The following is a 16,131-nucleotide window of genomic DNA, read 5'->3' as shown; positions in this document are numbered from 1 at the left end:
GGAGAGGGTAGCAGACACCGCCTCAAGCGGCAGATGAATCGGAAGCTCCTGGTTTTCTGATAGCAACTGGAAAAATAGCAAAGGAAAACAAAGCTGCCCAGTTAACCACCCATGGGAGTATAATCGCAGTGGTCCCCTGCCTCCTGTCCTTTCTCCCTTTCCCCAGTCATCTCAGGCTAGGCTGTAAAATTGCACCTTGAAGCACTGGTAACTTATGAACCCTGCTGGGAATATCAAACCTACAGGAAGATCTTACGGAGCAGGGACGTGAAGTTTGTTTGCGTAGGAAAAAGAGAGTTCGTGGTGAAGCAGCAGGGCAAGGTGGGGAAGCGCTTGGGCTCTGGGGCCGGAGCCTGGGCTGGGTACCCTCTGCTTGCCATTCATGTGATTTGGGGCAAGTTATCAAACTTGCCTGTTGCGATAATGGGATGGTTGTCACGAGCAGGGGAATCGATAGTTGTAAGGCATTTAGGATAGTGCCTGGCACATGGCACTTTTGAAGTGTTTATTAAATACACACATACAATTTCCCTGATGGGGAGTCAGAAGTCCCAGTGAATGGGGACAGCGTGGGCATTGGATTTCCTCTTCCCTTCCGGGGAAGTAACTCACCCTCCTGCCAGGTCTCCAGAGCAGACAGGCAGCTGGGGGTGCCGGGGCAGGGGGGGATGAGCAACCCCCCAGGGGGAGCCTGAACATTCTCCTCTTACTTTGTCTGCACATGTGCACTTATTCGAAGGTGTCCCATTCTCTGAGAAGGTGACTCTTTATTCAGAAGTGCAGCAGTTGCGGGGAGTTTTCTGAGCCTCGGCAGCGTGTGTCTCTGTCATCCGCATCCTGGCTGAGGGAGGAAAGTATTAAAAAGAGAAGCGGCCATCCGAAGTCAGTAAATCCGTCATCAGAGATGACAGCTGTGGGTTTGCATTCTTGTTTTACTGCGACTTTGAGCAAGTTGGTGAAGGTGGCTGTGGCATCCAGCTCTGGTCTGTGAAGAGTTATGATTTTCTACTGTATTAAGCTACTGAAGGGACCCTACCACTTAGCACCCTCCGGGGAGCCTTCTCTTTTGCAGTACAGGGAAATTTACCCCTTGTGACCAACTGTTAAGCTTCCTTTGAAGCCTCTTTTAATTCAGATTTGGTTCAGCTCACGATGGCCTCAGAGTCAGTGGGGAAAACGTTTACGATATGACAAACTAGCAACCTGTATTTTTTACGTACTGTTAGAGAAATCATGGGTCTTTTATACTCGCGTTCTTTTGCTTTTTGTTGGGAGAGATGTCCTTTGAGACCCCTCAGTTCCTCACTTTATATTCTTTCTCCTCTTCAAACCTCAAAGCCTCTCTGCACAGTAGCAGGCTTCCCTTTGATGAGACAGGCTGGAGAAAGTTTCTTCTGAAGCCTGTCAGAGTCAATGGTCTGTGGTCAAAGGGAAGACTGCGGGTCAAGTGAAGTATCCATCTCTTCACTGGGGGAGTTTAATTCCTTCAGAATCATGGGTCTTACTGCCAATGCCCCGAAGGCCTCGAAGGGCACTGCAATCTCATGGGCTTTCTGTGGGCCCAGTGTGCCCAGCCCGTCACCCTCACTGTGGCACGCTCCACAGAACCGTCCGGTTCTTCTTAAATTGTTTGTGTCCCTTTTCAGACGTAGAGCAGGAGACTGGCGCCGTGCAGAGTGCGTCGGGACATTCGAAGGTAGAGCTGCGGGAGACCGAAGAGAGTGGTCAGGGAGGTGCCAGTGGGAAGACATGAGGACCAAATCTTGACCCTGAACCAGGCTTTGTCAAAGACATGCTGTGGAGAGTGAATGTCTTCTGTGAAAGGAAGGAGGAGGAAGGCTGTGTGGAAACCACATGTGGGGGTATAGTGATTTGGTTCACTGCCTGGGGTTGGAGCTCAGTTCTGCATGGGGATGGCCACGGGGAAGGAAAGTGACTTCACCTCAGTCTCCAGCCTCATATTCAAACTGGGTTGTTCCTAGAATTGAATGCGACGATAAAGTGCTTCGTGCAGAGATTTGTACATAGTAGGGCTCAGGTTAATGTTATTAACGGGCTGGTATAAAGAAGTACGGAGCGGAAGGAGTTCCTCAGGAGTTGTGTTACTTTGGCAACACAATGAGAAAACCATGAAAAAGGGATCTTTAAATGGCCGGTTAATGAAGAACTTAAAATTCACCCATGTTGTTGTTTTTTTTTTGTAATCTCTCAGCAAACTGGTCCCTTTCTTCCTCCTATTTGCAGTCCCTAGGAAGCAGTAGGCATGCAGCCAGTATTTGGTGAATGAATGAATACCATCTTATATTTATACCTTTGAGCCCAGGGATCATCAACAGCCTGAAAATAGTCACCGTTGGCTCCACTGATCTGGTTACAATTTTACTGTTCGTTTCACTTAAAAAGACATCTTCCTGTTGTCTATTTTATCATTTTCAGGTCTGAGGCGTAGGAGCCTGCGTTGATTTGCGTGACCAGGTTAACCGAAACCATGTTAAGTGTTTCCTGTGTATTCACTTAACTAATACTTATTGAGAATTTCCATATTTCACTACGTCCAATGGTTTAGTGTCTACTCTCCAAACCACAAAGAGAACAAAACAGATTAGAACGATACACTGTGCGAGGTATTAAACAGATATCAATAGGAGCTGCTAAGGAAATGCAAAGGAAGAGAGCTTTACTTACTTGGTGACTGTATGTGCACGTGGAAATGGAGCTCAGCAAGAGTTTCTAGAGATGGTGGCATCTAATATTCTGATAATGATGTGTTACACTTCTGTGAATAACTGGATACCATGATCGAAAAAAGTATTTGTAGGCCAAATAGACATTTCGTGAAATATAGTCTGCTACAAGGAGATAAAAACCCTAGGATGTGGAGGTGTGGCTCTCTATGTCCAGCCCTGCAAAACATACAACTAAGAAATATCCTGGCTGAACTTAACTAGTGTGAGTCTCTTTAGCATTCATTCATTCATTTGCTCATTTGTTTATTTATTTTCCGGCCTCACTGAGATATACTTGCCATTTTTAACTTTGAATAGCAATTTGGTTCTGCGATTATTGTACAGGAAGGTCAGTGAGAACTTGGGGGAGCAGACTGACGAGGAAAAGTGACTCTTTTATGACTAACTAAAGTATAATTCCTGTCAGTGGCAAGACGTAACCAAAGAAGGGAAGGGTGTCGTATAGAGTATTTCTCTCAAAGTTTTTGTCTCTGAAGAAAGAGAATGAGTAAGCCTTATTTTATATTGACTGACTAGTATCCATCAAAGAAAAACAATGCCAAGAGTTAAAAAGAAATATCAGTAGATCGCTTTTATTAATAACATTGAGATGGGTCACATAGTGCCTGCCACATTACTTAAGGAATTGTTTGGATAACAAAAGCCCTTTAACTTCATGAGTAAACACAGACAAGGGTATATGAGTCACAGGGAAGCTAGTTCAGGTAATGGCCTGGCATCTGCAATGGTAAAAAGAAATGACAGAGGGTTGGAAAGCGAAGGGAAAACTTATTCAAAGAGGGAGAATCAATAATGTTAGCTAGCATGTTCGCTCATCTGTAAAATGAGGAGTTTGGGGCTGGATTGAGTCCAACGTTCTTGCTATCCTTGACACATCATGGACCTATGGATCCAATAAGGAGCAGACAGGCAGTAGAGGGAACTGACTGACTTATTAATTGAAACCTGGTATGCTTTTCTTCTCAAGAATGGAAGCTTCTATACACAATGTTCAAATGCAGGCATTTTTAAAGATAAAAATGAGAATAGGACACAACACAGGCAAAAGTTATAGACCACAAATGAAAAAAGTGTCGCTATCAAATTGATGCTTCGATGCACATTTTATTTTCTCTGTGAGTGAGATATTTGAAAAGCTCATTAACTCTTTGAGATATTGAGTAACATTTAGTACACAATTTCTTTGTTGTGTTAAAGAGTATCCTCAAAACTTCAAAGGGTGGGGAATTTTAGGAAGCTTCCTTCAGTAACTCATAGTCATGGCATAGCTTTGGTAGTGAGAGACTCCACTTCAATTTGAAAAATATGATCAGTGCATGTCATGGTTCCTGAAAATTTCTATGTTTGGTTGAACACTCTGGAAAAGAGAGATGTTCACCAAAATGCTTGGTCCCCAGTCATGGAGTTGTTACTGGAATGTGGTTGCTCATTCATGGACATCTTTGCCCATTGCCTAGCCTCTTGGTGGGATCATCTGTCTATTCATGTTGGTGAAATACTAGTGGAAGTGAGGTACATCATTTCTTGGCCCAGAATATTAAGCACAGAGTGTGCCTTCACCACAGTCTCTGTCTGCCCTTATGATTGGATGCAAAAGACCACACAGTCCTAGAGAATGGCAGAAACCTAGGATGGATGAAACCCAGATCCCTGATGCACCGCATGAAGAAACCTGCCCATCCACCAGAAACTCTACGTGGAGCTATTAAATGAACAAGAAATCAACTGCTATTGAGCTTTTGGGGTTTGTTTGTTTTCGCAATTACCTGATAGACATAGGCACCAAATTTCTTGATGGTGTATAGGATGTTAAATTAGCTCATTAGAGAGAAATACACACATTTTGATTTATGGGTGATGGGGCCTGTTGGAAATCCGGGTATGTCCTGTGATCTGAAGCCATGAGAAAAGGGAAATCAGCAATCCTTTTTTTGTGTGCGATGTTAAATTCTTGTACAACAACTGGAGTGCTCTGGCTTTCTTCTTGTCCAAGTCAAGTGGGATAGTTTGCTTTAGCCATTCAGAGGTGTCACAGAGTGGCTTCTTGATCATTGGGAATTTGATTTCAGAGAGACACAAGTTCATGACTTTAGCCCCACTTGATGGAAGGGGACAAATATGATCGGTATGAATGGGGCGGGGGGGAGATGGTTAAGACTCTTGGGATAAATAGCAGAAAATGCCAGTCATTTTTATACTTACTCCATGAGCCCCACAGTCTTCAACTGTCAATGGTCACGTTACATTTCTGTTACTGCTAACGTTAAAAAAAAACCACAAGGGATCAAATAACACATGCAATAGATATTTCTGCTGGTCAAGGAAAATTTCCTAGGACCTGTTCTTCCCCCTTTTGATTGGTGCTCACTGGTCTTTGCAGCTGCTTGCAGCTGGTACGGTCTTTAAGCACTGAGTTGAAGCAAAACCAAGAGTTAGATAAACAGTCTCATGTAGCCTTAAAGGCAGAACTTTGTATTCTCATAAATTTATAGAAATAGCCCCATTGTAAAAATTGATAGAAACAGATCATAACCAAAACCTGGGCCAGGGAAAATGGATCACTATAGAAAAATGTTGTGTGGTAAAACAGTTTAATTAGTAGGATGATAAGATGAAGGAGAAAAGGTCAATTATAGTCAGGATTATCATGGTCACGTCAATATATTAAATATACTAGATAGTTTGGACAGAACTAATAAGAACCTCTCTCCTAGCACAGAGATGAATGTTTTCAGATACCTTTGTGTTTTGAATACCTCAAAGAATCCTGCTCTCTCTCTGGGATGGCTTTGTGTGTGTGTGTGTGTGTGTGTGCGTGCGTGTGTGTGTGTGTGTGTGTGTGTGTGTGTGTGTGTGTGTGTGTGTAATTCACAGAAAGGCTTTATCAGTCAATGCCTACTTCACTCAGCTCCCTGTTTGTATGAAGATTAAATATTAAATCAGTGTTCTTTTTAAGTCTCCAAAGCAACTCAGTACACATTTAAGTAGACTTAAAAATTTATTTTCATTTTCTTATTTAATGATCGGGGATTACTTAGAAATGAAAGGTTCATAAGGGCCAGGACCAGGGTGAAGGAGTGAGATGCCTAGGGTGTAAAATTTAAGGACGCGCTTGTTCTCACCCTACGCTTGCAGGACCCTGAGATTGAGTTCCTCTGTAAATTTTGTGTCCTAGGCTCTTCACTGGCTTCACCCTAGTCCCATCCCTGAAAGCCACAGAGAAACAAGCGTGAAAAGTACATACTGCATGTGTGCAGAGCAGCCTGGGACAGCTTAAACATTGTTTCTGTCTCAGTTTGGATATCTGGTAGTAACTTCTTAATGAGAAATGCAGGGAAATCAGCTCCAACGTCAAGGTGACTTCCTGCTGAGCAAATGACACCGGGAAAGAAAAGCTCCTCTTTTGGTCTTTGCTTGAATAATAATAATAATAAAAAGAGACCTATAATTGGATTTCCTTAAAGACTTGGCGAACTCACATCTTTATAACTTTTCAGATTGAAAGGTAGTCCTTTTGAATTCTATTAACTTTGCAGCCTCCATTTTTTAGAAAGTAAGATTATGTAGCTTCTGAAGAAAAGCAGGAACAATGAAGTGAAGCAATATTTGCATTCACAAGTTATTCTGTGTTGGCAGATTGTCATCTTTTGTAGAAATATCATGATTTTTCAAAAGGACCACTTTGAAGATAAAGAATTATATTTAATCATTTTTTTTTTTTTTTTTTTGTTAATAGAAAAGTCACTTTGACAGTCAAAGATCCCATTGCCCGTTAGCATGGTGCAGCCCACTGCAGGTAACATTGCAATCAGGGCCATCGTCCCCCTCTCATCTTCAGCTCTGCCACAATAATAGCCCACGTTCACACCCCTGCCACTTACTTTCTGAAGGTTCCTGTTCACAGGGGAATGAGAATCTAGGAAATTTGGTTGTCTAGGAAATTTTAGGAGCCTGACATCTGAAGAGATGGCAGCTAATAGCTACGGTAGAATAGAGTAGCTAGAAAATTTTATGGATGGGTCAGAATACTGTCTTTTTTATTTTAAGGGAGCATAGTTTAAAATCCTAAGCCTCCGTGACCAGTAACATGGGAGAAAGAGTTGGCTGCACTTGGAGTCACTGATGAGGAAATAAGATCTCTGGAAAGTATGCCTTCCCTTATTACTTGCAAACATTTCAAAGGATTGAGACGGGTAGATTGAATCTTCTCTCTTAGAAAATTGTAGATTTTCACATCACAAGAAAGATGGTGGCAGAGTTTGTTTTGTTTTGTTTTATTTATTTTGAGAGAAAGAGAAGGGGGGGGAGAGTCCGGGAGGGGCAGAGAGAGAGAGAGAGAGGGAGAGGGGGAGAGAGAGAATCCTAAGCAAGTTCTGCACTGTCACCAGTGCTCAGTGTGATGCAGGGCTCGAACTCATGGCCTGTGAGATCATGACCTAAGCTGAAATCAGGAGGAATCCAACGCTCAACCGACTGAGCCACCCAGGTGCCCTTGGAGGCAGTTTTTATACATTTGTAACTAGACATAGTGATGTCAAGGTGAGGGCTCAGAAGGTGATTATAAATGTGAGTGCTATGCTGTTGAGTACAGGGCTCCCAGGATATGATAAAACACTATTCTGGGTCTGCTTCTCCTGCTCCTTTAAAATTTAGGCAATGAGGAGAATCTTTCTCTGCCCCTGGATAGAAGATCCTGTGACTTTTATGATTATTCTTTAAAAAAAATTTTTTTATTGTTTATTTATTTTTGAGAGAGACAGAGACAGAATGCGAGTGGGTTAGGGGCAGAGAGAGAGGGAGACACAGAAGCAGAAGCAGGCTCCAGGCTCTGAGCTGTCAGCACAGAACCCGATGTGGGGTTCCAACTCATGAGCTGTGAGATCGTGACCTGAGCGGAAGTATGACACTCAACCGGCTGAGCCACCCAGGTGCCCCCTTTTATGATTATTCTTGGGTAAAAGATGGGTATCTGATCGTTTTAAGCTAAAAATAGTCTCAATTCAGAAATTAGATTTTCTCCCCAAATGTTAAACCATTGCTTTCATCTGCTTTAAAAGGTAGACTTCTGGGGTTCCTGGGTGGCTCAGTCAGTTAAGTGTCTGACTTGGTTTCAGTGCAGGTCATGATCTCACGATTTCGTGAGTTTGATCCTTGCATCAGGCTCTGCACTGACAGTGCAGAGCTTGCTTGGGATTCTGTCTCTCTGTCTTTCTCTACCCCTCCCTGCCCTCTCCCCTCTCTAAATACATACATACATACATACACAAACTTAAAGGTAGAATTCTGCCCTAAACCACCATCCCCATGCTAAGATGCTAGTTGATTTATTTCATTTCCCCCTTGCTAGCTGCTTTTCATCTCTATTAGGCTCAAAACTGGGGGAAGGTGAAGTGAAGGAATACGGTTCTTTCTTTGGCGTGGTTTCCTGGTTCTTCAGAGGGTCGCATCACTGGGGGCCTCTCACCTACAGTCCTCTTAATGTAACGTAGGTTCTCTTAATATATGTGCCTCTTCCCGGGCTCCTGGACAGTGGGGGATCATCTCCTGTTTCTCCCTGTTGGAGTCTAGAATAATAGAATAATCTGTTATTATAGAATAATCTTGAATAATCTTGCTCCCTTGTGGCCTCCTTCTGGTGCAGAGGAAACACTGATACTGTAGGTACATACTGGCCCAGGGAGCTGCTCCCTCCGCCAGCAGTGTTCTTAGGTGTGTTGGGCATGGTGCTCAGTGGCTCCATTGCAGAGAACGCCCTCACCAGGCAGGAGATGAAGGAGTCATACCCCCACTGAGGATCCTCGCACTACTCGCAGGTCACAGATAACAGTTTGCTCCAAATAAACCTCTTCACAGAGTTCTCTTCCCCCTTCTTTCCAGCCCTGGCTCTTTTATGTCCCTGTGTATGGTGACTCTCTCATACTCACGTTAGGGCCTGTTGCATTAGTGCCTCAGTCAAAATTGAGGCCCAGGGAACGCCATTTTACCATTGTGATACATCAATGAAATAGAATAATATGGAGATTTTTCTAGGAGACAAAACTAACTTAATAAAACGGCTAATGGGTCAATGATTTTTGTTTTCTTAATATGATCTATCTGGTAAAAATCCTTCACTGAACCCTGATCTGTCCCAGCTATGGTACAGCTCATACTCAACTAGATTGCGTGGAGTGCATCGATCTGCACTAAGGTCCTTTTACCCAACACCTAGCTACCTGGTCCCTCTAGTGCAGAGACACATGCTCCCTATTCTGCAGGCTCTAGTCAGAACATGGGTATTCACTACTTCTCATCCATTCCCTAGTTGATTGTAGGCACCCATGCCCAGTCCCTCAAAAGATGGAGGGGCTTTATAAGTGTCTATTGCTGTGAAAGGGCAATAGCTATTTTTCCTTTATACACTATATTCAATCTATAACTCACCAAGAAATAATTTCATAGCCTACTGACCTGACAGCCTTTACACATAATTTAACCTCCTCAGGAAGGGATCTTGCCAAACGTCAGGGACGTAAATACAATTGCTAGATCACCAAAAGCTACTGTACACATGTTTAGAAAGGTAAACTTGATCCCAGCCTGGCCACCCAGTAGGCAGGAGCTGAGGGCATCTCTGGTGATCTGAGACATACTGATGTTTGGCAACCTAGACTTCTGGAAGGAACTAAGGTATACGGTACAAAAGGATTATAATCTAGGGAACGCTTGGAGGAGCTATATTAGTAGTCAACACCTAAAGAGCTTTCTTCCTTTGTATTTTCCTCCTTTTTCCCCTCTTACTTTTGGAGGAGTATATTGAGTTTGCTGAGGCTGAGAGAAAAAGCTCAAACTCAGGGAGTTTGCTGAGGCTGAGAGAAAAAGCCAGAAGCTCATTGTTTCAGGAGTGCTCTTGGCCGGACACTTTTTTTTTTTTTTAATTTTTTTTTAATGTTTATTTATTTTTGAGACAGAGAGAGACAGAGCATGAACGGGGGAGGGTCAGAGAGAGGGAGACACAGAATCTGAAACAGGCTCCAGGCTCCGAGCTGTCAGCACAGAGCCCGATGCAGGGCTCGAACTCACAGACTGCGAGATCATGACCTGAGCCGAAGTCGGCCGCCCAACCGACTGAGCCACCCAGGCGCCCCTTGGCCGGACACTTTTAGAAGGTAGTTGGTGTTCCTTACTAAGTTGTTCCTTTCAGCTCACCAGGGTGGGAAGTTGACAGTACTACAAAAACACAGGGAGAAGAAGGGAGCCTGGCGTAGAATACGGTTTTAAAGAAAATTGTGATTTACCACATCAGTATTCAAACCACACATTTCTGCTCATGAAAGCTTTAATGCGGGCAAAAATCTTACCTAAGCAAAATATTTGCCTTGAAACAAAAGTATGAACCACCCAAATGAAGCAATTCTGTATAATATTCTATTCTTTCCTATAGATGATGTAACTCAACGCATTTTATCGAACACCTTCACTATGCTTACGGTGAAGACATCAGTTTAAGTTGGATGCAGGCCCTGCCTTCCAGGGGCTTACAGAAATGAGAATATTAACTGGTATTTGAGAGTTAAGCATTGATAGCTTTAAATCCAAATTGTTTTTCAGCATAGCAATGAAACTACCAGTTACCTGCTACGTGACGATCCTGACAAAGGAAGATATTTCTAACGTTAATAACTTTTCCTACCCAAGTAATCAAGAGGATATTAGCAGCATCTAAACCCAAAACCCATACAGTCTGTTCTTTTTTTTTTTTCATGACAGAAGACTGAAAATTCACTTGTGAATATGCACCCTTTTTATTTCTGAATAGGCACCTTGTGCCTGCTCTTGCCAGGTACCCTTTTTTAATCTTTTTTTTTTTTTTTAATACTTTTAACGTTTATTTATTTTTTGGGACAGAGAGAGACAGAACATGAACGGGGGAGGGGCAGAGAGAGAGGGAGACACAGAATCGGAAACAGGCTCCAGGCTCTGAGCCATCAGCCCAGAGCCCGACGCGGGGCTCGAACTCACGGACCGCGAGATCGTGACCTGGCTGAAGTCGGACGCTTAACCGACTGCGCCACCCAGGCGCCCCTTAATCTTCTAATTCCTATAGGATACTTCCTGTCTCTGTGATTTGAGCAAAAAGTTATTTCTTAAATCTCATCCTCAGGGGTTATTCTTTCATTTACTCAGTGAACCTAGTTTCATGGTCTATCATGCTACCCTGTTATCCATTCTATAACTTAGCATATCATTTTACTCTCAAGCTTATTGATCTTACATGTTCGGTGTAAGCAAATTCATCTTTTTCTCCCATGTAAAGTTTTTTAGAATGAGCTAACACCCTGTATTCTGGTTAAGTGAGACTCTCTCCTACATTATTGCTTAGTGCTTTTTTCTCTCTTCCCTCTTTGCTCCATCTTCATTTATTTAAATCCTTCCCACCTTTTATGTATAACACAAATGCTACCTTTCCTGGTTACTCCAGGAAGTCTCCCCTGATCGTCTTTAAAAAAAAAAATAATTCACTTATTTAAATTCCAGTTAGCTCACATACAGTGTAGTATTGGATTCTGCAGTGGAACCCAGTGATTCATCACTCCCTTGATCTTCCATCTAAAATCAAACTTTTTTTTTTTGTGGCGAGTGCCCATTTTATTTATGTGGTGACTGCCTGTATTTGGTTCTCTCTCTCATTTGGGGCATGTTGTAAGATTGTTCCTCCCTGGCCTTGAGCGCAAGCATGGTTGAGGTACATTTTCAGCCAACAAAATGTGAATGGAAGTAATATATGTTACCTCCATGTAGCAGCTTTAAGAGTCACTGGGTGCTTTGCCTTATTCTCTTTTCCCTCTGCCACGGCGACTGGTGATATTCCAGGTAGGGACTGCTCCATCAGCTGGATCATAGACGGAAATCATGATAATGTGGAATTGAGCCCACAGCAGTCTGCCATAGACATGTTATAGGAGGAAGAAATAAACTTCTGACCATTGAGACAGTGAGGTTATTTGTTACTGCAGCAAAACTAGTTTATTCTGACTGGTAGTATGGATACAAAATGCTGATGTCTTTTGTTATCCAATTCACTTCAAAATCGTGTATCGATAACCAGTCTAGTTGAGCCTTCTGATGACAGCAGCCCCGGGTAATATCTGATGGCAACCACAAGAGGGACTCCAAGGGAGAACTAAGAAGGAAAGTAGAATTTTTGGTCATCTATTTTCTCAGTAGCCATGGACATTCTTTTCCAAGGAGTATTTTATATGAAAGGAATGTGTATAAGTTAGTGATTAAGACAAACCTTCCTTGGCTGACTCTGAAAAGGCTAGTGTCCTCAGAGGGCTGCCCTTGGCCCTTTTCTTTTCTCTGCACATTCTCTCTGAAAAATCCAAAACTCCACCATGATCTCAACCGCAAGCTTTATGTCTGTGACTCCTATATCTATACTTCTAGCTGTAGGAAGACCTGCACAACTGAGCCCTCACTAATTTTATGACCCACAATATCACAAGCAAAATAAAATGGTTATTTTCAGCCACTAAGTTCTGGAGTAATTTGTTAACACAGCAAAAGTTACCATGAATCGCCTTTACCATTCTTCTCTCTCCTTGCCTCACTAGTGCTGGTCATGCAGCCCAGGGGCTTTCAGCCTCCCTTGTCCTTATCCTGTAGTCTCTTACGCAAGGCCCCATCCAGACATTGACCCACCCTGACCTCCCCACACTTGATCAATTCCAAGTTCCTGATTCAGAACAGTCTGGATGGCACATCAAATGTGGATGAATCTAACCAGTCCTTTGTGTTCTCAAAGTTGTTTTCAGTAGTAATGTGCAGTTTTGCTTTCTCTTTTAGGGTATTAGTAGGGAAAGAGGAGAAGGGTTGGCATAGGGAAGATTCTTTAAAAAAAAATTTTTTTTAATGTTTATTTTTATTATTTGAGAGAGAGAGAGAGAGAGAGAGAGAGAGAGAGAGAGAGAGACAGACAGAGCATGAGCGGGGAAGGAGCAGAGAGAGAGGGAGACACAGAATCGGAAGCAGGCTCCAGGCTCTGAGCCATCAGCCCAGAGCCCGACGCGGGGCTCGAACTCACGGACCGCGAGATCATGACCTGAGCCGAAGCCGGAGGCTCAACCCACATAGGGAAGATTCTTTAACCTTTGTCTGATTTTTCCTTGACTGTGATGGCAAAAACTTTAGAAAGCTTCCCAAGAATCCATGTACTGTCTTCAGATTGAGGAACATGGCAGCATGCCATTGCTCTGGAGAGATTAGTGGGACTTGACAACGTTATCACTGCTGGTGAAGAGTGGGAAATGGTGATGTCAGGGTAACTTGTGCCTAGGATGTGAAGGACCTGGAGGGCCAGGCTAAACCCCGTCAACTTTATCCTGTGGGGGGTTTGTGGACATCAACATTTTTTAAACATAGGAAGGCATGATTATAATAAAGTAGAACTGGGGTCTGTGTGCAGGATGAGGTGGATTCTAAAGACACCAAGACCTGGGTCAAGAGACTATGGTAGGAGTTTAGGTATCAAGGGGATGGTGAAGGGAATCTGCAGTAAGAACTGGTAATAAGCTGGAGAAGGCACAGGCGTGAGAGACATTGAGGAGGATTGAGAGCACCTGGTCATCAGCTACATCACTCTATGGGGCAGGCAGTGGTGGCAATAACCTGACCAAAAAAACCACGATTCCTACGATTTATATAGTATGTACCATGCACCAAGAGCTTTATATAGGTGCTTTCATTAATTCTCACAGTAGCCTTGGAGGCAGATACCATTTTACAGAAGAAATAATTGAGGCACACAAGTTCATGCCCAACCTTCCCTGACCGAGGAAATAAATCGATTACGTTCTGGGTCTATGGAAGCATTTTCTGAAATAGGATCTGTGTGGGTCAGCCGAGAACATATTAAGTGGTATAACAATATCATTACCAACTCTTCACCACTCCGATTCTGTTTTGCTGGATATTTGCAACAATAATTGCTCTATAAATCCACATGTGAAATTTGCTTTAAAAAAAGAGCGAGGGAGAACCTCAAAAAAATGTGACTTTCCTAGAGTTCTTTAAATGTCACACAAAGTTACATTTCAAGGAGACTTACTTCAATAATAGAAGCATCATTCATGGAAAAGGTGACCAAAAGCACAGCTATAACCAGAAATAACCTAAAAACTACATTGTTAAATATACTATAATGAAATACATTTTTATCATTCCCTGAAGTGTGTGAGATGTAATCCAATAAATTGAAGCACCTTGATAATTAAATGTATGTTTTTTGGGGGGTAGAGGTGGCAACAGGTGAGAAGTGAATTTTGAAAATGATTATAACTACTTTATTTTTCTAAAATTTTTTTTTAACGTTTATTTATTTTTGAGACAGAGACAGAGCATGAATGGGGGAGAGGCAGAGAGAGAGGGAGACACAGAATCCGAAACAGGCTCCAGGCTCTGAGCTGTCAGCACAGAGCCCGTCGCGGGGTTCGAACTCACGGGCCGCGAGATCGTGACGTGGGCCGAAGTCGGACGCCCAACCGACTTAGCCACCCAGGCGCCCCTACTTTATTTTTTTAAGTTGATTTTTGAGAGAGACAGAGAGGGAGAGAGAGCAAACAGGGGAGGGACAGAGAGAGAGGGAGAGAGAGAGATTCTCAAGCAACCTCCACACTGTCAGGGCAGAGCCCGATGTGGGGCTTGAACCCACGAACTGTGAGATCATTGACCTGAGCTGCGATCAAGAGCCGGACACTTTGCCGACTGAGCCATTCAGGTGTCTCGATTATAACTACTTTACATCTGCATGGTGCCCTTGCCACAGGGGCCTTCATACACTTCAAGATGACTTAACAAATGTGCATTGATCCTCCCACCATCCTCAGAGAATATGTGAGAAGTAAACAGTGTTTATCAATAAATTTTGTTCTCTTGCAAAAAGAAACCCAAACCTTCGCAACCTAAAGGTGATAGAACACCTTTTGCTGTGACAATCTCGTAAGCTCATTGACTGTGGACACAGCCAGAATATGGGGACTGAACTGCCAGGTTCCGACGGACCCCTAAATGAAATAGGTTGGGAGGTTTGCTTGCTTAATTGCTTCCTCCCTCCGTCCCTCTTTTGACACTTTCTAAAATGGCTCATATTCTAAGCGTTGGAAGGAAATCTAATTCTCGCTTTTTCTCTTTTTTTCTTCCTTTATACTTTCTGTGAAAACACAATTTCATCATAGTAGTTCCTGATTTACATTTCTGCTCCATTGGTGGATTTTCCCCTTGGTGTTCAGCAACATCTCACTCCTAATGACTATTTATAGCCCCCCAGGGTTTCTGTGGCCCTAAGTATCACCATTGAATTTATCAGAGTTCTTGCCTATCCTGATTGCTTAGGCGCACCTGCTGTGGGATTTATAGCCTTGAAAATAAGTACCAAACACCTAGTGGCTTCTAAACTTTTTTTTTAAATCAGTCTTTTGAGATAGGTTGCTTCCCACCCTTTCCCTCCTTAGGAGGTCCACAGTAGCTGTTTCTACATGATGTTGAATCATCCAGATGAAAAGTGAAAATTCTGTCAATCTCCTGTTCTCAGCTGTAGTTTAATGTAAGAGGCATTTGTGTGGTCGTTGGGATGAAAACAAGGTCGGGAGGGGAAAGGAGCTAGATCTCTGCCTCCCAGGCCCTCATGTCTCTCGTCCTGAATTACTCAGCCCACTTTTCCCTCCATCACCTTGAGATCAAAATAGGTGTTTGCTTTCGGACCCCAATCCTGGGTACCAGTGGCTTTTGTCCCCAAGTCGGCTCCTCGTCACCCTGCCCCGTGCACTTGGTCCTGCCACGCACGTCCTCTGTAGTCCTTTGCACAAAGGATGAGTAATTGTTACACAAATTTACTTCCTTTCCATTCACAGGGAATGGGGGTTATGTCAGCTAAAGACCATTGGGGTGAATGTGTTCTGCGGCATCTGTCAGTTCAGAGCAGGGCAAACGTGAAGCATGAGAGACTTCTGATGAGAGATGATGGATAACTTGTTTAATCTGGGATTGTCGGCTCCATTTCTTACGTGAAGGAGTGGGAGACTGCGTGCATAAAATCCCTGGACCAAGAGAATGGAGCTGAAATCCAAAGGTCCGTTTCTTCTGTAACTCAGACCTCCTACTGCATTCAGTGTACATGATTTACCCTATCACCCAGTTCGTCTTTGTTTAACCCACTTGCTTTACCTTAGACAGGTAAACCTTTCTGTCCCCACGCGCTTCTCTGTCCTGTAGCCACTATCATATTTGTCTGGATAAGTTCTTGCTGTCTTGGTAAGCGTTCATCCCTTTGGCTCCTGGTCACTACATAGCTCACTGCAGGTCTAGCCTGGTTCCTGACACCAGGGGAAGAAGGCTTGTCAGTGCC

The sequence above is a fragment of the Herpailurus yagouaroundi genome, unplaced genomic scaffold, assembly GCF_014898765.1.
Source record: "Herpailurus yagouaroundi ecotype Mexico unplaced genomic scaffold, PumYag 139, whole genome shotgun sequence".
In the NCBI taxonomy this organism is placed as follows: Eukaryota; Metazoa; Chordata; class Mammalia; order Carnivora; family Felidae; genus Herpailurus; species Herpailurus yagouaroundi.
This window is presented reverse-complemented; position numbering follows the sequence as displayed.